Raw genomic sequence first — 26,129 nt, forward strand, 5'->3', positions numbered from 1 at the left:
ATGACTGTTTGTTAAAGGCTTTGCTGGAATCCTCACAAACCACTTCTTCCTTGATATATTCCCCAGAGTCGCATGAAGAAATTGCTTATATATCTCTGGTATGAAAGTTTCCTGGTGCAATCATGTTCAAGTAGGTTTTGCAACTATTTCATAGTTACAGAGTTATAATTGTCTGTCACAGCTGGTCCTTTCACCCTTGATACCTACCAAGACAGTAATGTCCCTTGCTCATGATTAAAGGGCAGGAATTTAATAGCTTTCACCATACGCCGCACGTCATCAACACAGGCTTCCAGGTTTCTTTTTGAGTAGCATTTGGAAGTATTGGCAGTATGGAACTGTGCCTTGAAAAAAGGTAGAATCAGTTTTAACGCGTCTATTTCAAAACACACCTCACCCATGTCCAATGGCTTTCATTTATAGGTGAACTTGCAGTTTAACATAAATTAGTTGTTCATTAGGCATCTCATGCCAGTTTTGTGCTTCTTTTAAATAGTCTCAGAATGTCACAGGAGCCGTTTACAGGAGACAAGCTTCAATTGACTTTATAGTGGGTAGTAAGGTAAAGTGCTCTGAGGAGTGCTTTACTGGAGAGGGCGGTGAAAGCCAAAGTGAAACAGCAAGGCAAATGGTAATAAGCATCTACCAGAAACAGGAAAACCTGAGGACTAAAATTTATATTTTCGGAGTTACTGATCAATCCAATTTAGACTGAATCCAAATTAGAGAGAACTTTGCTGACGCGCAGTTATTTTCTCTTTGGAATCTCAATGTGCAAAACAAGAAAAGGAAGCAAGAATTTCTTCCCAGTCAATTCTCAAAGCTCTGATGTACAATGCAGTTTTAAGTGTTGGGTCTCAAGAGTTTGCGGGACTGGATGTGATTATCTGAGGCTTCAGAGGATGCTGTACTCTTGCTGCTGATCCTACCTCACAGTCATGGCACCGATAGAAGCTCCGGCTAGAGTACAGTCCCTGCAAAATAATAAGGCTTTTCGTCATCTTAAAGGTGCTCCCACAGTCATTACAAATATAGTTTTTGTCTCTCATGTGTATCTTCTGGTGCTTCATAAGCGAGTAATTGTACCTGAAGTTCTTCCCGCACTCATAGCAGGGGAAGGGCCTCTCGCCAGTATGGATACGATGATGTTTAATCATGGACGAGTTTTCACTGAAGCCCTTGCCACACACAGAGCAGGAAAAGGGCTTTTCACCAGTGTGTATTCTCCAGTGCGTCAGCAGTTGGGAGCTCCGGCTGAAGCACTTATTACACTGCGTGCAGGAGTATGGTTTCTCACCAGTGTGGACACGCTGGTGTTTTGCCAGGGAGGAGTTGTTGGTGAACCCTTTGCCACAGTCACTACATACATACGGTTTCTCTCCTGTGTGTATCCTCTTGTGTTTCACCAGAGATGAGCCATCTGCAAAACACCTCCCACATTCGTCACATCCATAGGGCTTCTCCCCAGTGTGGATGCGCACATGCTTCAAAAGGGAAGAGTTGTTGTTGAACAGTTTCCCACAATACTTGCATGAAATGTTTTTCACTCCAGAATGTATCTTCTGGTGCGTAATAAGGGTGGAGCTTACGCTGAAACTTTTTCCACACTCTTCACATTTATAGGGTTTCTCGCCTGTGTGGATTCTCTGATGGGTCAGAAGGGTGGAGGTGACGCTGAAACACTTACCGCAGTCAGTGCAAGTGTATGGTTTGTGGCCAGAGTGGGTTCTCCGGTGCTTAACGAGAGAGGACTTGTTGCTGAAACCTTTGTCACATTTTTCACATACGTATGTTTTCAACCCAGAGTGGATCCTCAGGTGTTTTACTAGTGAGGAACTTTCACTGAAGCATTTACCGCAGAGATGACATGTGTAGGGTTTTTCTCCTGTGTGGACCCGCTCATGCTTTTGCATTGCAGACTTATTACTGAACCCTTTCCCACATTCATTACAAACAAAGGCTTTCTCTCCGGTGTGAATTTTTTGATGATTTATGAGAGTGGAACTCACACTAAAACTTTTCCCACAGTCATTGCATGTATAGGGCTTCTCTCCAGTGTGGATTCTCTGATGTGTTATAAGAGTAGAGCTGACGCTAAAACACTTTCCACAGTGGCTACATGCATAGGGTTTCTCGCCGGTGTGGATCCTGCTGTGTTTAAGGAGGGAAGAATTGTAACTAAAACTTTTCTCACACTCGCTACATGCATAAGGCCTCTCACCTGTGTGGATTCTAATGTGTTTCACTAGAGCAGAGTTGAACCTGAAACATCGTCCACATTCACCACATTTAAATGGCTTTTCCTCCGTTGGAGGGTTTTTGTTTTGGAGAGGCCCCAGATTATCAATTCTAGGTTCAGTCTGATCTACATTTGAAGTGAAACATTCATCATAAGCTGTGTCTTCATAAGTACTATTACTCAAGGAGAGAGGATGATGTAGAAGTTCACGCTGGTCTTTACAACTTCTCCAGCCTTCCATGAAGGGGTAATGTTCATCTTGCATGTTATTATCATGTTGTATGAAGGAACTGTAACCTTCCCAGCTTTCAGTGCATGCGTACGGGCCCACCTCCATTGAATCTTCTTGTTCTGTAAAATAATTCATGGAGTTGGCAGAACCTCGTTCACATTGAGAGGACAGATCCAATAAGAAGCGTCCAGAACCACTCTCACAGTCAGACATCTGATCTACTGTAGGGCTGCCCACATTTCCTTCAACATGAGCAGACTGGTGTGGTGTGGTGCTGCTGGCACTTTTTTTATGGTCTAAAAGCTGGTCTTGTATGAAGTCGCTGGCACTTTTTTCATAGTCAGTGGATTCATCCGGTACTGGACGGCTGCCACCCTCTGCACAGTCAGTGGACTGGTCCAGTAAAAGGTGGCGGCCACCCATTTTAGAATGAGAGGATTCTTCCAATAAGTGATGCCTGGAACCTTTCCCTGTGATAGAAGACTTGTCTAATGCAGAGTTGTCAGCACCACGTTCATAGTCCAAAGACTGGTATATCAAGAATTTAGTATCACCACTTTCACAGTTGGAAAAATTATCTGGTGCAGAGTTGGTTCTTCTCTCGCAGTCGGAGGACTGATGCAGTATAGAGCTGCCTTTTCTGTTGCAGTCAGTGAATTGATCCAATATGGAACTGGCTGAACTTACATGGTCAGAGCACCGATCTGGCGTGAAATTTTTGGCTCCTCTCTCGTGGTCGTAGGATAGATCTAGTACTAAGTAACCAGAGTCGGAGCATTCATCCACCATGTCTCTTGAGTTATCTGTTTCAAAGAAAAGAGATGGGTCCATAGTGCAACTTCTAATATCTCTCTTAAAATGGATAGGGGCGTCACTGGCACCCGGTTTGCAGGCAGAAATTGGCTTTCATGCTCCTCTTTCACAGTTTGCAGGGGGATCTTTCCATATATGCATTTGTTCCATAAATGCACCATTCTGCCTTCTTAAGACACTGTAAATCTGTGAATAATGGAGGTGCTCCTCATGTTCTATGGTGTTCGAAATGTGGTCAGATATTAGCGGATCCTGCCGACATTCCTTCTTCTCCATGGTTAAACACTCTATTAAGAAAAAATGGAAATTATTATGTGAATTCACATGAAATCCATAAAGTGATACAACTAGAGCTAGACAATACAGTGAACATTAATGTAAAAGTATTGTTAGTGATACCGTGTTCATCAGACCAGAGAGAGAGATACATGAAACTAATAAAAGCAGGATCACACCAAGCTGAATCTACAAGCTTAAATGTTCCCCAGCCCAGAGTGTCTGACTATCAGCTGGCCTGAAGAGGCACACCAAGCATACCTTCCTTACAGTGATGGTAGACTACTGTCCTAGACACTGGTTTAGCATGCACAGCAGCGGTGGCAGGTTACCATATATTGTGAATCTATTGGTGTGACCAGATTTTTTTTTACCTGTGTCACAGTGAGGAGGCCTACAGGTCCACTCATGTAAATGTCTACTTTTATGCACTAACTCGGATCCCAGCGCTAAAATCCTAAGGGTATATTGTGCATGTTTGTGTATGTGGTCTGTATGGTCCATGCATTTTTTGTATGAATGAGCTAGAATAATGAAGGCCTGTAAGATTCATTTTGGACGCCTCTGGTCTGGCTTGTGTACAAGATGTAGGTGAGACTGTTTTCCCAAACAATGGCAATATACTGCTGAGATTCCTGAAGCTTAATGGAACAGATTAGGGCTTTTCACTACTAGGGAATGCTAATTAGCCTTCCTGTAGGGTGTATTTTGGTAAATGGTAGAGTGAAGGTTGGGACTCTAGGAACTGCTTTTAAAGGGAAAGTCAACACTTAAATGATCTTTCCAGAGAGTGCCTACCTGACAACCAGCTTTCCAGCAGTGAAGGAACCTCACCTGACATGCCTAGAAACCAATGTGCCTTCTGGGAAAGCAATGCCAACCCTGCATGAAGAGTCTTTGTCAAGGAAGACCCACAAACAGGGAGACCCCAGTACTGGTGGGGTGAATCCAAGGAAGGAGAATGGAGAGTGAACAGAGTGTCCTAGGTGTCAGTGGGCATAGGATTCTGAGCAGCAATTCTGGGGTGGAGTTGTGGATGTGTGGTTGGCAGTGCTGAGAAGTGTGCCTGTGGCTGTCCACAATTGAAGCGCAGTAGCCACCTAATATTTGTGAAGGCAAAAGAGAAATGCTGTTCCATTATTGCTTGTATGTGTTAAACTTCCAGCCACCTCAATTATAATCAGAGAACAAAGGAAAGTCCTGCTTATCAACATAAATCCGACATTATAATAGTCAATGTGATGCCAATATGATGATAAATGTGTGCATTAAATATATGCTCTCCTAAGCTAAATGTGGTGTGTTCAGTAATGTCTTGTAAATATCTATCTATGTATGACAAATGTCTGTACAATAAATGTAACCTATGCTGTGAGAAATGCTATGTCCACTCATCAGGCAGCATCTATCACTACCCGCTAGGCCTCCCACGTACTAATTTTTACCATGCCCAGCACGTTTTGCTGAAATGTTGTGTAATTAATGTTGATATTTGACAGGTGTTGCTACCCGGGACAGACCAGTGACATGAGGCACAGATCATATGTAGATCCTTTTTTCAGTTTAGTAGCTTGCTGGACTAATACTCTACACGTCCTCCATCTTGGACTGCTGTTGCAGAGGACAGAAGAAATTAACTCGGGATAGTAGAATTTGTTGGGGGTTTGAAAATATTAACAGACATCCCCCAAGACGTAAAGTTTTTAAAATTCCATTAATACATTTCTGTGGGAAACGTTAAATACTATTTTTTCTTAAACAAGGGCTAAGGACTGTATTGGGGAAATAATTTGTATGCTACCCCTTCGCTGCCAGGCCTTTTCCCCCTCAGGTGCCAGGCCTTTTTTTGGCTATTTGGGGCAGTTCGAGCTTAGGCCCTCATACCTTTATGTCCACATAAGCTATCCACCCTAAATTTCCGTCCTTTTTTCCAACATCCTAGGGATTCTAGAGGTACCCAGAGTTTGTGGGTTTCCCTGGAGGAGACCAAGAAATTAGCCAAAATACAGCGGAATTATTATTATTTTTTTTTGTTTTTTTTAAATGGGGAAAAGGGCTGCAGAAGAAGGCTTGTGGTTTTTTTCCCTGAAAATGGCATCAACAAAGGGTTTGCGATGCTAAAATCACCATCTTCCCAGCTTTCAGGAACAGGCAGACTTGAATCAGAAAACCACATTTTTCAACACAATTTTGACATTCTACTGGGACATACCCCATTTTTACTATTTTTTGTGCTTTTAGCCTCCTTCCAGTTAGTGGCAGAAATGGGTGTGAAACCAATGCTGGATCCCAGAAAGCTAAACATTTAAAAAAAGTAGGCTAAATTCTGAATTCAGCAAGGGGTCATTTCGGTAGATTCTACAAGGTTTTTCTACAGAAAATAACAGCAGAAATAAAAAACAAATATTGATACGGAGGTGAAAAAAAAGTAATTTTTCTCCATTTTTACTTTAAGATTTTCCTGCAATGTAAGATTTTCAAAAGTGATATACCCTTACGTCTGCTGCCCTCTTCTGGTTGTAGGGATATATAGGGCTTGTAAGTTCATCAAGAACCCTACATACCCAGAGTCAATAAAGGAGCTGCACCTTGCAATGAGTATTCATTTTATACAGGGTATACAGCAATTCATTTGGTCAAATATAAAGAAGGAAAAATAGGTATCAAGGAAACCTTTGTATTTCCAAAATGAGCACAAGATAAGGTATTGAGAAGTAGTAGTTATTTTCACATCTCTGAATTCCGGGGTCCCCATACTAGCATGTGAATTACAGGGCACTTCTCTAATAGAATTCTTTTTTACACACTGTCTTACGTTTGGAAGGAAAAAATATAGAGAAAGACAAGGGATAATCACACTTGTTCTGCTATTCTGTGTTCCCCCAAGTCTCCCGCTGAAAATGGTACCCCACTTGTGTGGGTAGGCCTAATACCTGCGACAGGAAACGTAACATGGACACATCATTTAGTCATTTGGCCTTATACCAACGTTCTATGCTGATGACAATCAGCTTATTATACCTGTGGACAAGAATTGGGAGGAAGCATTTGCTGCTATAATTGCATGTCAGGTATTAATAACTGGATGGGCAAAAATTGGCTGAAATTGAATGGGGCAAAAACTGAAATTATTTGCTTCGGATCTGGGATAGAGTGCTGGAATGCTTGCTGGCGGCCTGCTGAGTGCGGAGCCCTCCCCATTCCCATTACCTCTAGCAGAAATGTAGGGGTCATCTTCGATGATCATTTATCTTTCAAAGCTCAAGTTAACCAGACCTCGGTTTATGGATTCTGAAAATGTTGAGGAAACATTTTCCCTATTTGAAACTAGAGTGGAAAGTTACAGTTACTCTGGCCCTGATTATTTCTAAATTGGACTACTGTAATGCTTTACTATCTAATTTGGATTATGTTTTGATGAAAAAACTCCAATTGATCCAGAATATGGCCGCTAAATCCATTTGAAATCTTCCTCGTTCTGCCTCAGCCACTGGTAGCCTTAAACATTGCACTGGCTCCCAGTGGCTCAACGAGTAATTTATAAAATTGTGTGCTTGACCCATAAAGCACTACATGGCACTAGACCCCGCCATTTGGTCTCCCAGCTCTGCTGGTACGCTCCCAGACGTAATCTAAGGTCTTGCAATGCTTTTAGGATCCAGGCCCCACGTACTAGGAAAGTCAAGAGGAGGATAAGGCCATTAATGCGGTCGCGGCTAGACACTGGATTGATCTTCCTATCCACATCAGAAAGGAACCCAACTACCTGAGCTTTCGCAAATTGATTGAAACTCATCCCTTTCTGCGCTAATTTACGTTTCTCTTATCTTGACTTTTCTTCTTATTTTCTTCTTTCTCTAGCACAGTGTTTCAGCTCTCTCTCTCCTCACCTTTGTTTTTAGCGCTTCGATGCTAATTTCTGAGCCGCAACGCGCTTTACAAGTCTCATCTACATACATACCTACATCACACTTTTACACTGAAATCTGACGTGATTTTTGCAAAGTGCCTAGTTGTAGATTTTGGCCTCTAGCTCAGCCGGCACCTAGGGAAACCTACCAAACCTGCAAATTTTTTAAACCTAGACACCTAGGGGAATCCAGGATGGGGTGACTTGTTGGGCTCTCACCAAGTTCTGTTACCCAGAATCCTTTGCAAACCTCAAAATTTGGCAAACAAAAAAAACGAAAACAAAAACTTTTTCCTCACATTTCGGTGATAGAAAGCTCTCAGATTGCATAAGATCCCCAAAACTCCTTCCACCCAGCATTCTTCCGATAAAAATATTACCCCACTTGTGTGGGTAGGCCTAGTGCCCGTGATAGGAAATGCCCCAAAACACAACGTGGACACATCACATTTTCATTTTCTTAAAGAAAACAGACCTGTTTTTTGCAAAGTGCCTGTGCCTCTAGCTCAGCCGGCACCTTGGGAAACCTACCAAACCTGTGTATTTTTTAAAACTAGACACCTAGAGGAATCCAAGATTGGGTGACTTGTTAGGCTTTCACAATGGTTCCGTTACCCAGAATCCTTTGCAGACCTCAAAATGTGGCCACAAAATAAACACTTTCTCCTCACACTTTGGTGCTGCAAAGTTCTGGAATCTGAGGGGAGCCACAAACATCCATCTACCCAGTGTTCCCCCAGGTCTCCCGATAAATACGGTACCTTACTTGTGTGGGTAGGCTTAGTGCCCGCGAAAGGAAATGCCCCAAAACACTATGTGGACACATCAACATTATCAAATACAAAACCACCTATTTTTGCAGGGGGGAGCGGATGGGGGGGTGAGGTTCCTGTGTTTTTGGTCCTGGGCTCAGCAGCCATATAGGGAAACCTACCAAACCCAAACATTTCAGAAAACTAGACACCCGAGGGAGTCCAGGGAGGTGTGACTTGCGTGGATCCCCCAGTTATTTCTTAACCAGAATCCTCAGCAAACCTCAAATTTTCTTTAAAAAAACAAAAAAAAAATTTTTCCCACATTTCTGTGTGGGATCGCTGCATTGGCAAAAATTTACTACCACCCAACGTTCCCCTCAGTCTGACAGGAAAGAGCTAAAAACATGTACAAATTGAGGGGGAACCAAGCAGGTCCAGAAGGGCAGCTTGAGAAAAAGAAATTGTGGATTCTTGCAGATTCCATCACACAAATGTGGGAAAAATGTGTGATTTCCAGCAAAGTTGGAGGTCTGCAGGGCATTGTGGGTAAGAAAATGGTGCGGGATGCATGTGAAGCACAACACCCTGGACTCATCCAGATGTTTAGCTTTCAGATGTGTCTAGGTCCTGTAGATTTTTCTACATGGCAGCATCCCAAAGTCCAAAAAGTGCAGCCCTCACAATGGTGAAAAATAAGTGGGACGATTTTGAGTGTTAGACAATCTTTCATGGCCCAAATGTAAAACTAAAAACCAAAACTCAAAATAATCAAATGTCCTCTTGCTTGCTGGGATAAGATGTTTTAGTGTGCGGGGGGGGGAGAGGTGAAAGACTGTTACCCCTTTCAGTTGGGGTGGAGGGATAACCATGCCCATACTGGTTGGTAGCCACCACCCCACTATTTTTTTTTTAATGCCCTGGCATCTAGTAGGCTTTCTGACCCCCCACTACCCCCCCCCGGGAGCGGATCGGGGGTAATTGCCCCATCTGCCCACCGGTGGGCAGAACAACTTTGTCCCCATTTATCTGGGGTGGGGGTATGGCCATACCACCACCATCTTTATTTTTTGTAAAAAGCCAACAGTAATGTGCCACCATGGCCCCCCTCAAACAAAACACACACACACACCAATCCTTGGTGCCTAAGTGGTTTCCTAATAGAAATAGGCTGATCTGCCCCCCGGGGGGAAGGCAGAGGAGGCCTAATACTAAATTGCCTCCCAGGGAACGACCCTTGCTCAAGGGGTCGCTCCCCTTCATTCATAAACCCACTCCCTGGTGTCTAGTGGCTTCTGCCTTCGGCCTAATTAAAATAGGCCGATCTTCCTTCCGGGTTTGGGGGGGGCAGAAAAGGCCTAGTGATGTGTTACCCCCCTGGGGATCAGCCCTTGTCAAAGGGGGCACTCCCCTTATACATAATGACTAAAATAACAAACAAAATATCCCTGGTGTCTAGTGGTATTTTTGCTGCCCGATTCCTTTACGATCGGGCAGCAGAAATTCTCAGAGACATGAAAGGAAAGGAAAGGCCTTTCCTTTCATGTCTCTGGGCCGCCCTGTAGGAGGCTGGCCTGGCTTATAGTGGGTACCTGATGGTACTTACCTTGTGCCAGGTCCAGTTATCCCTTATTAGTAGATTGGTAGTGTTCAAGCAGCTTAGGCTGAAAGAGGTAGCTACAGCAGAGCAGCTTAGGCTGAACTAGGAGACATGCAAAGCCCCTACTATACCACTTATATCATATAGCACTATATCTTAAGAAACACAATACTTAGAGTTACTAAAAATAAAGGTACTTTATTTTTGTGACAATATGCCAAAAGTATCTCTATACCCTCACTTAGGAGGTAAGTAATATACACAAGTTATATGTAAACAAACCCAAAACAGGTAACAGTAAGAAAAGTAGTGGAAACAATGTAGAATCACAACAGGATGCAATAGGTAGACATAGGTCTAGGGGCAACACAAACCATTTACTCCAAAAGTGGAATGCGAATCACGAATGGGCCCCAGACTTATGGAGATTGTAGAGGGTTTCTGGGACTGTGAGAAAACAGTGAGGGTGTCCAAAATACCCCACCCCAAGACCCTGAAAAGTAGGAGTAAAGTTACCCTACTACCCCAGAAAGACACAATAGTCGTGATAGGGGATTCTGCAAGAACCACAAGCACCAGCAAAACACTGAAGACAGATTCCTGGACCTGTAAAGGAAGGGGACCAAGTCCAAGAGTCGTGATAGTGTCCGGGGGGGCAGGAGCCCAGGAAACCCCGGATGAAGGTGCAAATAGGCTGCCTCCGGGTGGAAGAAGCCGAAGATTCTGCAACATCGAAAAGGGCTAGGAACGTCTCCTTTGGATGGGAAATGTCCCACGGCATGCTGGATGTTGCAGAAGTGTTTCCAGGCAGAAATACCGCAAACAAGCCTTGCTAGCTGCAAGAGTCGCGGTGGAGGTCTTTGGGTGCTGCTGGGGACCAGGAAGGACCAGGACGTCGCCCCTTGGAGGAGGAGACGGGGGCGCTCAGCAACACAGAGAGCCTCACAGAAGCAGGCAGCACCCGCAGAAGAACCTGAACAGGCACTTAGAAGATCTGTGAACTCAGAGTCACAAAAGGAGGATCCTACGACGACGGAGTCCAACTCAGCGGGTTGAGCACTGCAGGACGGAGTGCTGGGGACCCAGGCTAGGCTGTGAACAAAGGAATCCTTGGAGAAGTGCACAAAAGCTGGAGCAGCTGCAAATCACGCAGTACACAGGTTTGCTGTCTGGTTTTGCATTCGTTATCTGAGGAATAGCCCAGAGGAGAGACCCTAAATAGCCAGAAAAGGAGGTTTGGTTACTAAGAAAGGAGGCTTGGCTACTAAAAGAGGTAAGCACCTACCAGGAGGGGTCTCTGACATCACCTGCTGGCCACTCAGAGCAGTCCATTGTGCCCCAACACCTCTGAATTCGAAGATGGCAGAGGTCTGGGACACACTGGAGGAGCTCTGGGCACCTCCCCTGGGAGGTGCATGTCAGGGGAGTGTTCACTCCCCTTTCCTTTGTCCAGTTGCGCGCCAGAGCAGGGCTGGGGATCCCTGAACCAGTGTAGACTGGCTTATGCAGAGATGGGCACCATCTGTACCCATCCAAGCATTTCCAGAGGCTGGAGGAGGCTACTCCTCCCCAGCCCTTCAGACCTATTTCCAAAGGGAGAGGGTGTAACACCCTCTCTCAGAGGAAATCCTTTGTTCTGCCTTCCTGGGAATGAGAGGTAGCATTAGCTTGGAGTCTGATAACTATTACAATTAGGGATGGTGCAACATCATCCAAAAAAATAAGTAAACCGTCAAAAAATTAGCACAATCAATCAATCAGTAAATTTCTAAAGCGCGCTACGTACCCGTTAGGGTTTCAAGGCGCTGAGGGGAAGGGGGGGGTAGCTGCTATTGGTCGAAGAGCCAGGTCTTGAGGAGTCTCCTGAAGGTGAGGAGGTCCTGGGTCTGGCGCAGGGGGGTCGGGAGGGAGTTCCAGGTCTTGGCGGCGAGGTGGGAGAAGGATCTGCCGCCGGAGGTCTTGCGTTGGAATCGGGGAACGATGGCGAGGGAGAGGTTGGCAGAGCGGAGTTGGCGGGAGGGGACGTAGAAGTTGAGTCTGTTGTTCAGGTAGGCGGGTCCGGCGTTATAGAGTGCTTTGTGCGCATGGGTGAGGAGTTTAAAGGTGATCCTCTTGTCCACGGGGAGCCAGTGGAGGTCCTTCAGGTGGTGTGAGATGTGGCATCGGCGGGGTGCGTCGAGGATCAAGCGGGAGGAGGCGTTCTGGATGCGTTGGAGTCGTTGGATGTCTTTTGCTGGGATGCCTGTGTAGAGTGCGTTGCCGTAGTCAAGTCTGCTACTGACGAGGGCCTGGGTCACCGTTTTTCTGGTTTCCGTCGGGATCCACTTGTAGATTCTACGGAGCATGCGGAGGGTGTTGAAGCAGGAGGAGGAGACTGCGTTGACCTGTTTGGACATGGTGAGGGCAGAGTCGAGGATGAAGCCGAGGTTGCGTGCGTGGTTGGCTGGAGTAGGGGGGGGGGTCCCAGCGCGGTGGGCCACCAGGAGTCGTCCCAGGCCGAGGGGGTGCGTCCGAGGATGAGGACCTCCGTCTTGTCGGAGTTTAATTTCAGGCGGCTGTTTCTCATCCACTCGGCGATGGATTTTAATCCCTCATGGAGGTTGGCTTTGGCAGTGTGTGGGTCATTGGTGAGGGAGAGGATGAGCTGGGTGTCGTCGGCGTAGGAGAGAATGCTGAGGTTGTGCTGATGGGCCAGTTGTGCGAGGGGTGCCATGTAGACGTTGAACAGCATCGGGCTTAGCGAGGAGCCTTGGGGGACGCCGCAGATGAGGTTGGTGGCTTCGGAGCGGAAGGGTGAGAGTCGGACACTCTGGGTTCTGCCGGAGAGGAATGAGGAGATCCAGTTGAGGGCTTTGTCTTGTATTCCGGCTTCGTGGAGACGTGTTAGTAGGGTGTGGTGGTAGACCGTATCGAAGGCAGCGGAGAGGTCCAGGCGGATGAGGGCTGAAGGTTCGCCATTGTCCATTTGCTGTCTGATGTCATCTGTGGCGGTGAGGAGCGCAGTCTCGGTGCTGTGATTGCATCTGAAGCCGGATTGGGAGGGGACACCAACTAAACGGTGCATAAAGAGAATGCGGCAACAGTTAATTTGAGTTTGGTGAACTGTATTTAGCTTGCATTTCTTTCACATAGAATTAGCTTGTTTAAGCAAAATAATGATTTGAGCCATTTTATTGTGTGTTACGTCATACATTTCATTGTGTTATGGTACGTCACACTTACACTGCACCACTGCTATGAATAATTCATGACATTTACAGTGTACCAACTACCAGATGGTCAGGTACAGCTCTGAGAGAGAAGTTCCAAAAACGGGATCTTGCACTATAAACAATCTTTTACATCTGTCTTTGAGTTTGACAAGAGGGAAAAGCAAAAGATACTGGTATACAATAAAGATTTATTTCTATACAGCAGAGCAAGATTTTATATGGCGCTCACGCTGTTTAAGGCCTCAACATACTGCGGTCTAGTCTGAATTTAATGTGGTTCTGGGTTGGCTGTGCGTAATGGTCTATTCTACCCAGTCCTGCAACAAAAGCTAGTTAAAGAAATCGGAACGGAGTGCAATCGCTATATTTGAATAGAGTGGAGCTCTACAATAATTAAGGATCCCAGTTTTCCACTTATACTGATTTTTACAGATAAATACATTTAGAAAACAATGGATCTTCTGTCTGTATTTATTTTTAAAAGCAAAAAAAATATAGAAAATTGTGCTTCTGATCAGTGACTTTCCATGCTTTCTATTGTGAATTCCAAGACAACAGATGAGCAGATATACAGCATGGGGAGTTAAAAAACAGATTCAGACATCCTTAAATGCAGGCAAATGTTAAAACATAGGTGCAGTACATTTCTAATATTTACCTGTGGGTGTACTGTTTTGCCCTTTTTGGCTAATCAATTTAGTAAGACACAACAGTCATCAAAGTTTGAGTGCATGTTTATCAGCTGAAGAAAAATAAAAAGAAAAGGAGAAATGTACCATTTTTTACTCCACTTATTTGCAAACCATAAAATAAATATGGACAAATACTTACAAGATGGTCAAAAAATAAATATGGGTGACTACAGGCGGAGATGTTAAAAAAATAAATACCATAAAACCAGTAACCCTAACAATAAAATATATATATGTGAATTAACTGTAGGCTCCTAGGAGGCAGGCAAGGAAACATATGTTGGACTTGGCCCTTTCTTGATGGGTATCCCCAAATGTTTTACCTACACTCCCCCTTTTGCTGAATTTGTTTTTGCTGGCATTAGGTCTCGGAGCACTTTACCACTGCTCACCAGTGTTAAAGTGCTTGTGCGAGCTACCCTAAACATGGTAAAACTGGCTTGCTCCCAATGGGCATATTTGATTTACTTATAAGTCCCTACTTAAAGTGGTACTTCATGTGCCCGGGGCCTGTGAATTAAATGATATTTGTAGGGCCTGTAGCACTGATTGTGCCAACCAATTAAGTAGCACTGTAAACATGTCTCAGGCCTGCCATTGTAGCCTGTGTGTGCAGTTTTAAACTGTCATTTCAACAGGCCCAACCCTTCCTTTTTAATACATATGTTACCTCTAAGATAGGTGCTGGACAGCACAGAGGGCAGGGTGCAATGCATTTAAAAGGCAGGACAAGTACTCTCAAGTTTTACATGTCCAGATAGTGAGAAACTCTTAAAATTAGTTTTTCACTATTGCAAGGACTACCTCTCCCTTGGGATACCAATGGAGTTACCTTATTAGATTTAATAAGCTGGAATTTCCAAATGGTAACAGGTTACCAGATCAAGTTTGGTGTCTTTGGAATTGTAATGACAAATCATCTCTATTGGTGAAGCTGGATCTTATTTACAGTTTTGAAAAGGCCACTTTTAGAAAGTTGTCAATTTCCTGCCTTAACCATTTGGTGCCTGCAGCCTGTCGCTGGGTCACAGGTCTTGGTGTAGCTGGCAGTTGGGCTTTGTGTATTCCTCCTAGACAGCCACACACAATAGAGAGCATAGGTATCTGATAACCCCCGTTTAGAGCCAAAGGGACATAACAGGCTCCCAACCACACAAACCAGCATCCACCTCCAGCTGGAGCAAACCCTCGACCTCCAATTAGTGCCCCTCAGGTTTTGGACCCTTGATGTGGCCTCAGGGAGGCTGAATTAAATGTTTGGGCTCATTGGGACCGCAACGGTCGGCCTGAACTTGTGGCTTTCTCCCGGTCTCGCATGACCAGGTAATTGTGACTGCCAATTTGGGTTTATTTGAGCTATTTTCACTAAAATCTTTAAAATTGCATATCTCCGGTTCTACTCACTGGACTTTGTCGCTGTGGTGTCAAATTATTTATTGAATTCAGCTCTATTTCTCTAAGTTGGTGTGGCATCCTTTTTGAGTTTTCACTTTATTACTGTCTGAAGTGCTGCATAAATACTTCACACATTTCCCACAAGTTAAGCCTGACTGCTCTGTGCCAAGCTACCAAAGGGTTGAGCACAGGGTAATTTGGGGTCTGCCTGTGACTTCACCCTGAGAAGGATTGTGGTTGGTGCTTGAGTAGGGTTTCATCCGCCTCAACCAGTAACTCAATTTCTTACAATATTATTTTCAGAGTAAAACTCCAACTTCTTCTCTGAGGAGAGGGGAAAGGTTATGAATAGAAAGGAAAGTTATTGCTGTACACCCCTTTATGCCAAAAAGGATACCTCAGTTTTGGTTTGATTAAGTTGAAGAAAACTACTATCTCCACCATTTCAACCTCAAAATCAGTTTTGATAAATCGTCAATTAATGTATTGTGTTTTGATCACATAATATATACTTGTGTGGATGATGGGATAAAGTAAATCACCGTTTGGTCAACCCAGATTGTTCGCTTTTTTAGGACTCACCTTTTGCTGTAGGAATAATGTGTCAGTGCTCTCTCTATAAACATGGCTAAACTGGATTACCTCAAAATTACTTATTTAACTCCTCAACAAGTCCTTTGTATCTGGCGTGGGAAATGCAGGGCCCTGCAGTTAAATGACACCAGTGCCATCCACAAATGGGGCCTGGAAAACATGGCTCCTGGCCTACCATGTGTAGCCTGACTGCAGCAGCCCAAAATCCTACAGTACAACCTATCAAAATAATCCTTTTGACTGGTGGAAAACACTGTTTTATATATTAATAAATCATCCCTAAGTACAGCTTTAAGCCCACAAGGAAGGTGCCTGATATTTAGAAGTGGAACATGCCAAATTAATGTTGGCATGTTCCTCCAGTGATCACACCCCAAAAGCTATTTTCACTGGCAGTGCAGTAGCCAAATCCGGCAAAATGTCAAAGTACAGATTACAAACTTTAGTATCTATTTCCTGTCAATGGTTACATATTAAAGTCATTCAAAGACAAGCAACAATATATCTACCTGCCCTCTCACAATGGCAAGTCAGATTTCATCAGGGAAAGCTAATTTTAGGGACTACTGGTTGAGGTCTCGTGAAAGACTGCAGCTGTCAAAGAACATGTTTTCTTCTAATTCAATAAGTGAATGAGCAATAAAGATGCCTTTAAATCTTGTTACAATTGCTGTGCATTCAAAGACAAATCCTCACAGTAAAGTATACCTGGGGATGTCTAAAACCTGACCCAAGTTCAGTAAGGTATGACCCCTTATGTGACAATAGAGACCACGCAAGCTGTGGAACAAAAGGTTTCCAGCACGCTGATTCAGCGGTGACCTACCCCTTCTCTGCCATCCTGGAGGCTACACCTATTTTGCCCATCAAAAGATTAGGTTTTAGTTTTTTGGTCCTGAAAAATTGCCCTGATTGGTAGCCACACTTAGGACATATCAACCTTTACACAAACTAATTTATGAGCTGGAGGGGACCATTACTTCCACATTCAGCCACCCACTGCTTTTAATCAAAACAAGAGAACCCACCCAGTAAATTTAATTGGGTATCTCTTAGCTATTTTTAATCCACTATTCACATTACACCAATCTATATCTGGGGCACTTCCATCCTACACCTCACATTGTCATCTCATGCTCAAAAGTCCTCCTCTGGCCAAGAGGGCCCTCGAGGGGCCAGTTGGGCATTGCAGCACCGGCTCAATGAGTAGATGCCTGATGATAAAGCATGAGAAATTACCCGGGTGTGTGAGGGTTCTTGCTTCTGAGCAGTAAGATCCCCCGATCTGTTGTCTCAGTTCCCCTGGCCTAGGCTTTCTTTCTCTTCCCTTTCTCCCTTCTTAGGAACTGTATACATATTGTACTACATAGTATCCCAGGGTGCAACATTCTCGACACAACCAACATCGCAGAATTCTTCCTGACTGTAAGGTCCTTGGTAGCCCACCTCCAGAAGTGTGGCAACCATGGGGATATACGCCCCTGGAAAACTGATTTGCAAACTGGTTTTCCCTCCTCTGCCCCTGGTTCAATTCTGTCTGCAGGGAACAAACTGCATTGTGCCTGAGTTTTGTGACCTTCCAGTGCGGCAACAGCCTGTGTTCCTGGAATGGGAGCCATTCACATGTCTCTCCCAGCGGGCAGAAAGCTGTCTCTGTGCTAGTGCCTTTGTGAGGCTCTGAACTAGTTAGGGCACACAATGGCAACTTCATAAGGTTGCTTACCTTAAAAAATAAATAAAAAAAAAACATTAATTCCGACTCAAGACACATTTAATGCCAGGATTAATTTAATACCTTACATAACTCACTTTGGTAGTCCCAGTCAAACCTTAGCTGGGTTCGGATACCACCCGGTAACTCTGTATTAGCCAATGTGGCTACCAACTTTACCCACACCAAATGACAATTTGTAAGTGGTGCTGCTAAGACATATCTTAAAACACATCCTACTTAACAAAATGCAGCTCCCTGCTATAGGACTCATTAGGCCTTCCTTAGGGGAGACATATATAATGTTAAGGGATAGGTTGGCTTTGCCATAGGTCTAAATGGCAAAGTTGAACTGACAGTAACAAAGCAGCCCTTCCAGTCTGCAGTGGTAGGCTGGGGGCCATTTTGTATCCTTTCACTTGAAGGGTGACACAAACAGTGCTGCATCCTTGAGTGGACATTCTGTCTTACATGCCCTGGGTTTCAAATGCTAGGGACTTATAAGTAAGCCAGGCCTTGCCAATTGGGAATATCCAATTCGATCTGCAACTTGTATAGGGATAAAACATTGGCCCTGAGGCCTGGTTAACGGGCCTCACTGCCCTTGAACAGTCGAGAACAGCAGCAAATAGCCCAAATGGTGGCAAAAAGTGTGTGTGTGTGGGGGGGGGCTGCATAAAGCATGTTTCCTTACAATTAGTGATTCACATCTTACTCAACATACATGGCGCAATTTTCACAGGCATATTAGCTAGGCCCCAATATGCAGCGTCTAATGGACCGCCAATATGGAACTCATTTCACATATTGTGCCTTTTTGCCAACTATAAGCAATAAGAAGGCCTTTGGCCAGGTTCACTGGACCTTTCTATAGAAGGCACTAAAAACAAGGGTACTGAGCAGCTACTCTTGCCCCCACAAAAAGTGTTCAGGCAAATAGGGTGCTCTGTGACTCACTCAAGGTGTGCAGAGGGATGAGACAGAAGCGCCCCTTGACGCCTCTTTGCTCCTTGTCCTATATATGGGGCCTTTAGGCAGGGGCATATGATCTAACCACCTGATATCTGGCATAAGATTTTGGAGTTTTGAAAATAAATTTCCAGTCTAGGTCGAAGAAGGCATGAAAATGTTGACTAACCCTCGGACCTCTGGCTCTCCACTCCTAGGTAAACTTGAGACCTTTGACAAGAGTATCAGTGCTCAAACTAAACACACAAATTTCAGGTTCTAGGCCTAAATGGTTGTAGGATTCTCATGGTACTCTAGATAGAGTAAGAAGTACACAAATGTGACATAAGGAATGCACGTGCTCGGAGTAGGATTCCCACCCATCGTTCTTTGGAACCCATGCTACCTCAGATTGGACCCAGCCATATGCAAATCAGTCTCCACACCTGTCCAATAGGAAAAGTCTAGCTTTAACTGCCAGGGTAAGTTCTCCCAGGACAAGACCACCAGCAACACATGGCCAATTTTACTCCAATTGTTTCTCTACAGTCAAGAATATAATTTTTTCCAGTGGCATAGTGAGCACGAAACCCATGTCTGGGCATACCCATGGCCACTGAGAGGGTTTATCTACACATCAAAGGGGATGGGAGGAATGCTTGCAATAAGTCTAACCACTGGTAATGAATCAGGGGACATTTCTACCCTTTGTTCTTTTGACCACCATGCCACCTCAGTTTGGACCCAGCCATATGCAAATCATTCTGAACCGTTTTCAAAAAGAATAGTTCAGTTTGAACTGCAAGGGAATGTGCTCCCTGACCCAGAGCACAAGGAAACCAAGACTGCAAAGAGTATTTCCATTCTTCTGGCCCAAAAATGTGTGCAATATCTGGGTACGAAAATATGTTACACAAAGATACAATGACCTCTTCAGAACAACTTGTAAAGCTGGCAGATGGGAGGGTTATCTTTGTTGGTTCAAACTCCGGCCCCAACATGACACTCTTACCCAAACTCATTTACTCAATGCAAGTATTACCAATACAGCTGTCCAAGCATAATTGACAAATTACAGAAACTAATTCAGAGCTTCACATGGGGATGGCAGATTGCCCGTCTTCCAAAAAAAAAAAAAAAAAAAGACAAGCATACCCTGCACCAGCTGAGAGTGGTTTAGGAGTACCCCCATTTTACATGTTAACAAATACCTCATACAAACCTACAAGTCAATGCACGAGCACCACACCAGTAGCACTACCAGTTTCACAATGCTCACAAGCTAATGCATGCCAACACACCATCGCACCCATTTGCTTGCATCATTACTAGCGGTATGCCCTTCACTCAACTCGAAAAACTATTCACGCCAGGTAAGCACTAGATGACTGTCCCATTTCTCAGCATAATAAAATGCCAGAAATGCAAACTAAAGAGAAATTGGTACTATACACATTGTAAAGATGAAAACCCAAGACACTCCAGTACTCCATAACAGCACAAAATATGCCTTTGGGATTTCACTGTTAAGGGAGGACTGCGATATGGAAGCAGGACAAGGCATGGATTATAAACAGGCAATCTTCTGTCTAACATTTACTTCAGAGAGCTATTCTACTGTTCTGCATAGTTCCCTCTTATGTAGGTTGGTCTTCCACTTTCCTAGTTAACTGTTCTAGTATATTCCAAATGGAGGACAGGATGAAATGGGAGGGTATTTCTAAAAAGAAACTAGAGGGGCACATTGGAACGATTCATTTTTTTTCGGACTGCGAGATTACTTGTCTCATAGACACATGCTCATTGTCACTGACAAGTAAGTAGTATCCAAAAGAAACCTGAATGTGGCCTATGCATTTTAGGAAGTCTGGGGTAAATCAGGGTCATCCTATTTGTGAAACCAATCTGGAGTTGTTGATGAGAAATAGTGGTACATTTCAGTCCTTTCCTTCCATGAAGTTTTTCAATGTAATTCCTCTAGGGGCTCTTGTGCTACTGCAAAGCTATTTCTGTACAATTTGTATCACTTCACATACAACAGACACTCATATTGTTATATCACAAGTTACCTTTAACAGACAGAACAAATTAAATGTAATACTCTTATAAAATAAGGGTCTGTTGACCACTGCACTTAATATATCACAAGCTCATTGTACATTCAGGGCCTCTGTCCCCCTGTATAGCCTATACACAAACACATTTATAAGTGAGACAACTGTCAGCCTGTAGAGCTATTACACAAAATCTCTAGAATCATGATCTCAGTCAGTCTGAAGGACCACACTAAATATTTGTACAAAAAGTTTCTCTGCATATACAGCCAAGACACAATCTTTGTAAAATTGAGGTCTCGCTCATCTTCTACAATTAATAAGCTAAAATCTTTGTACATTGAGGGTTTCTTTCGGTCTCTACAGCAAATACTATGCAAGTTCCTGGACATTTGGGGTCTCCGCCAGAAAGCAACAAAACATCTTTGTACAATCTGACTATGTATTTGCTGTACAGCAGAAAATCATCTTTGCTCAACCCTGGTGTCCGTCAGCCCCTACAGCTAAAACAAAAACATTTACAACACCTTTGTAACAGTGGAGGCTCCTATAACTGATACATCAACCTATTTTTAAAATCCTGGGCCTTGTCAACCTGTATACTAATAATGTAACATTTTTAGTCTGCGTCAGTCTGAACAACTAACAATCTATCTTCGCCCTCAGGTTTGTCAGTCTACCCAGCCTTTTCACTTCACACCTTTATGCAATTAGGTGGTTCTTCAGTTTATAGAGCCAATACACTTAGGGCCTGATTACAACTTTGGAGGAGGGTTTTAATCCGTCCCAAATGTGACGGATATACCACCAGCCGTATTACGAGTTCCATAGGATATAATGGACTCGCAATACGGCTGGTGGTATATCCGTCACATTTGGGACGGATTAACACCCTCCTCCAAAGTTGTAATCAGGCCCTTAAATTCTTATTGAAGTGAACCAAGTGTAAACTTCTACAGTTGCTCTTATACTTACATATTTACTTCTTTTGCAGTTTTATATAGCGCAAACTCAATCCAAAGGTATTGGAGCACTTTACATGAGCACCATTTACGTTACACAAGGGCACATTCATTTTTGGTAGGCACAGGGAGATTAAATGATTTGCCCTGAATCACAGGATGTTGAGACGATGCGGAGGTTCCCCAGCTCTAAAGTCAGCAGCTCCAGACGCTCTTATTTGTATAATCATTGTCTCCCCCAGTTGATAGTTAATACACAAGAGCATCGCAGTACAACCAAGTGCGTGAGTACTATGCGATTAAATACCTACATTAAATGTGAGTACATACTATAAATACATACACCTTTGTACAACTGAGAAATTGGTCACAAATATATTGTAACACGTTTGAAAAATTGTCATCTGTGCCAGTTTGTTTTTTGCCAGTCTCTACATTGAATATACTGCAAGATGTGTTTGACAACACAATTTACTAACTATAACATCTTTTTACAGCCCTCCCTTTCCAACCATTCCCTCCTCTCAAGCACATATAATCCTAAGAAATTTAAGTAATGCAATTTTCGTTTACTTTGTGTCTTTTTGCCGGTATTTTGATGTCCTTAGTTTAACAAAGCTGCTTAATCTGACCCCATCCAAGGAGTTGTACTTTTAGGCAGAGTAGGGCTGGTGTTAGAAACTTCCAACATTTGCAGGCCTAAGCAATCACCTTGGAGAGAAAGGAGGTACACCGATTGGTTAGAATTTCTTTTGAGAACCCTATATGTAAAAAAAAATTAAAAACCTCATTCATTGCTGTGGCTAAATGAGGGTCCTGACATGACAAAAGAGTATGGCCTCATGGTACTGAGTGGCATAGTCTATGATTTACAATTCTATATTTGTGGCCTCCATTGGTAAGTTCAAGAAGTCCTACGAGTTCCGTGCACGTAGGTTTTAAAAGGAAATTCTATGATAGACATTTTTACTTGGCTTTTGGGGGATTATAGATACTAGTAAGATGTCAAGTGGGACACATTACAATATTTTATTTGCAAGAACATCCCGCGCCAACAAAACAGCTCATTTTCTCTACACCAAAATGTCTTCCCATTAGGTTTGTGTGATCCAGAAATACTATCAAGTGGGTATGGGTTCCAAAGCTGAGCTAAAGTTTAGAAGCACCTTACCAGCAAAGAGATATGGGCCTTTCTCCAAATCATCTTTTCTAGTCCCCGCTTGTTCCCAGGCATGTCGGAGGGTTGTGTATTCCTGCTGAGCCAATCGAAAGTCACAAACTCCCTGCAAAATTTCCTGGGTTAACAAGGCCTGCTGCAGCGGTAACACATCTTGCTTCTCTTGCCTACGTTGACTTATTCACTTATGGGTTTGCTGTGTTTAAGCAGGCACGGGGCCTCCCTCCGACAGGCACCGGGCATGATTATATTCCTGTACAAGTCCTCAAAATAAACATTCTACTCTTAGGAATAATGCCTCCAGCTACTCAGGAACTATCCTCCACTTGAGCTTTAACAGAAAAAGTGGGTGTTTCTCAACCTCTCCATAAGCCATAGGGTACTCTTTTGCGCCCTTGTGAACACACCTAAGTACTACTCTTCTAGAAGAAATTACTTGCTGAGACTCTACGTGCTGGTGTTAAATGACATTGTTTACATTCTGAGTTGAGCAAAACTTGCATTTCAATTTGGTTCGGCTTTACAGGACAATTGTATGGTCTTGAAAGAACTCCCGTATATTACAATCGTTTTTGCACAAATCAATATCCATTGGCTCTTCATTACTCTTCTTATGACGGAACTTGGCAATGTGTGTTAATTCTCCAAATTTGAAGCACTGTGGTCCTTGGTTGGACTGCATCGCTATCTTAGTGCTTAACTCCTGTCTGGGACTAAAGGTTTTGTCTGGACTTTAAACAAGGGAACGCTTCCTGCACAGCGGCTGCGATGGGGAGTTTGGTGTTTTTGTTGATGTAGCTATTGACAAGGATGCAGGGACCTTCCGTCGCAGTGCTGATTCAGAATGCGATGCCCTGGTTCTACCCTCGCAATGGCAGAGATGCACCAGTTCTGCCCACTCAACAGCAGAGATGCAGTGGTTCTGCTGCAGCAGCACCTTAGATGAACTTCCAAGGGTCCAGGACTGGGGTGGCACCACTTGGCAGGCTCACAGTCCAGTTACAGGGTTGGGTTGGAAGTCTTATAGGTCCCTGAGACTTCAGATCAGGAGGCGAGCCAGCAATCCTTTGGCATCACTAAGAGTTCTGTGTTGGAGAGATGCAGGTCCCATCCTTTTCACCCAGGTCAAGAGGGCAGCAGAGCCAGGCAGCTGTTCTTCCAGAGCAGCAGTCCAGTAGAGTGTCAGTCCTTGAAGCAGCACAGCAGTTCTTCTTCCTGGCAGGGTATCCACAGGTCCAGAAGTGTACTGAGTTGGTAGGGTCTGAGGTCCAGTTCTTAAACCCAGTGGTGGCTTTGAGGTGGGGGTTGGCTCCTCTGAGTTTGGAGTTTTTCCACTATCAGGACATGTAAGGCTTAAAAGCACATGTCCTACCTTTTAATTACATAGCACCCTCCCCTATGGGCTACCTAGGGCCTACCTTAGGGGTGACCAAGGGCCTACCTGAGGGGTGACTTACATGTTACCAGCATTGCCAAAGTCAATACGTCTCGTCTACGCAAGAGCGATTGGCCTTGCCAATGTGTTTTAGCTATGTGGTTCAGTAGTGTGGCTGCTGTTCAGCATGGCTAAAAGTTAGTGACATAGAGGAGAGTGGCATGGAGTGTTGTAGAGTGGAATGGCGAAGAGTAGAGTGGAGTGGCAGAGAGTGTTGTGTACTGGAGAGGCATAGTGTGGAATCGAGCAGAGTGGCATAACTGGAGTGGCATAGAGTAGAGTGGACTGGTGTAGAGTGCTATGCCGTTGAGTGTTGCAGAGTATAGTAGTGTAGATTGCAGTGGTATTGAGTGCTGTGGCATTGAATTCAGTGGCATATAATGCAGCATCAACGAATGCAGAAGCATAGATTATAGTGGTGCAAAGAATAGCTGAGTAGAGTGCAGTGGCATAGAGTAGAGTGGTGCGGTGTGGCGTAGCATAGACTCGATTGGGCAGTGGGACAGAATGGAGTGGCATGGAGTACAGTGGCGTAGAGTGCAGAGTAGATTCAAGAGGCATAGAATGCAGTGTCAGGCAGGAGTAGAGTAGCATAGAGTGGTGCAAAGTAGAGTTGAGTTGCAGAGTGCAGTCGCAAAGAGTGGAGCAGTGCAGAGTAGAGTGGTGTAGAGTTCAGCAGCGGAGACTGCAGTGTTGCAGAGTAGAGTGTCAGAGTGCAGTGGTGCAGAATGGAGTTGAGTGGCACGAGTGGCGCACAGAATATTGTTTCAGTGTAGAGTGGAGTGGTGCCGGGTAGAGCACAGTTGCATAGAGTGGCATAGAGTAAAGAGGTGTAGAGTGCAGTGGCATAGAGTGCAGAGTAGATTAGAGTAGCATACAGTAGATTGGAGTAGAGATTAGGGGCATATAGTGCATTGTTGCAGAGTGTCGTAGCGTAGAGTGAAGTTGTGTAGAGTAGACTGGTGTGGCATAGACTGGAATGGGGAAGAGCACAGTGGTGTAGAGTGCAAGTGGTATAGAGTAGAGTAGAGTACCAAAGAGTGCACTGGCATAGAGCAGAGTGGTACAGGGTACAGTACAGAGGCATAGCATGAAGTGGCATAGAGTGGAGATTTGTAAAGTGGGGTAGTGCAGAGTACAGTGAAATGGTGGGGAATAGAGTGGGGCATTCATGGTGTGGTAGTGCACTGCCATTACAGACAACACATTTTTATTTGAAATGACCATTACATTTGCACAGACATACAGCTTTACTAATAAAACTATAAGGTTCACAGACGAAAAATGTGTGGAAATTCCATCATCTAGTATAATGATTGGTTTTGATCATATTAAAGTATCTGTTTCCTACACACTTTAGAAATAACAAAAAGTGTGCTTCATTTGGCGTTTATAACTCTGATATGCTCTGAAATATTTAAACAGTTCATGTAAGTGTTGTGTGCTAGAAGAAAAAAAACGTTTCTACTCCCAATATCTAGCAAGATCGTCACATAAATTATTTCACTTTGAATCCTAGAAAGAGAAGTAAACAATCGCCCTTGCAAGACAGCGCCAGGAATACGACCTTGGTCTTTGAATGCACAGGAAATGTGACAAAATAAGAACTAGATTTAAGGGATGAATACAGAAAACACAGTCTAGGCAACAGGAAGGACAAACTGAACCTGGAGAGCCTAAAGCAACAAAGCCAGAAAAGAAAATCCAGAAAGTGTGAGTTACAAACCACAAAGCCAATGGTAATCAACGAGCAGAATGCATTACTAGGTCAACTTTCTGAAAGTCCCCAAGACGTCTTTTACCAAACCAGACTACGGTGAAACCTAATAAAAGGAAGTTTAAGGCTTGGCAAGGGGGTTTTAGATGGAAAGTTGACATGGCAGTGTAACACTGCCTTCGGGCTGGGATGGAAGGCCTGGGACAAGTTTTAAAGGGCTTCTAGGTGGGTGTCAGGTAGAATTTAATTCACAGGCCCTCGGTATATGGTATACCACTTTATAAGAGAATAGCAAGTAAACCAAATTTGGTATATATCAAAAGAACGATGTTTAGGGGAGGAAGCACAAGCACTTGAGCACTGGTTAGCAGCAGTAAAGCGTACACAGTCCTAAGGCCAATAAAAAAAGA

At 44.0% G+C, this 26,129-nt stretch overlaps 1 pseudogene; it reads right to left on the minus strand.

Annotated features, from left to right (window-relative positions):
• Window positions 1–26,129, minus strand: part of LOC138260798 (zinc finger protein 271-like) — a 236,718-nt pseudogene that overhangs the window by 205,877 nt on the left and 4,712 nt on the right.

The sequence above is a fragment of the Pleurodeles waltl genome, chromosome 1_1 (genome assembly GCF_031143425.1).
Source record: "Pleurodeles waltl isolate 20211129_DDA chromosome 1_1, aPleWal1.hap1.20221129, whole genome shotgun sequence".
In the NCBI taxonomy this organism is placed as follows: Eukaryota; Metazoa; Chordata; class Amphibia; order Caudata; family Salamandridae; genus Pleurodeles; species Pleurodeles waltl.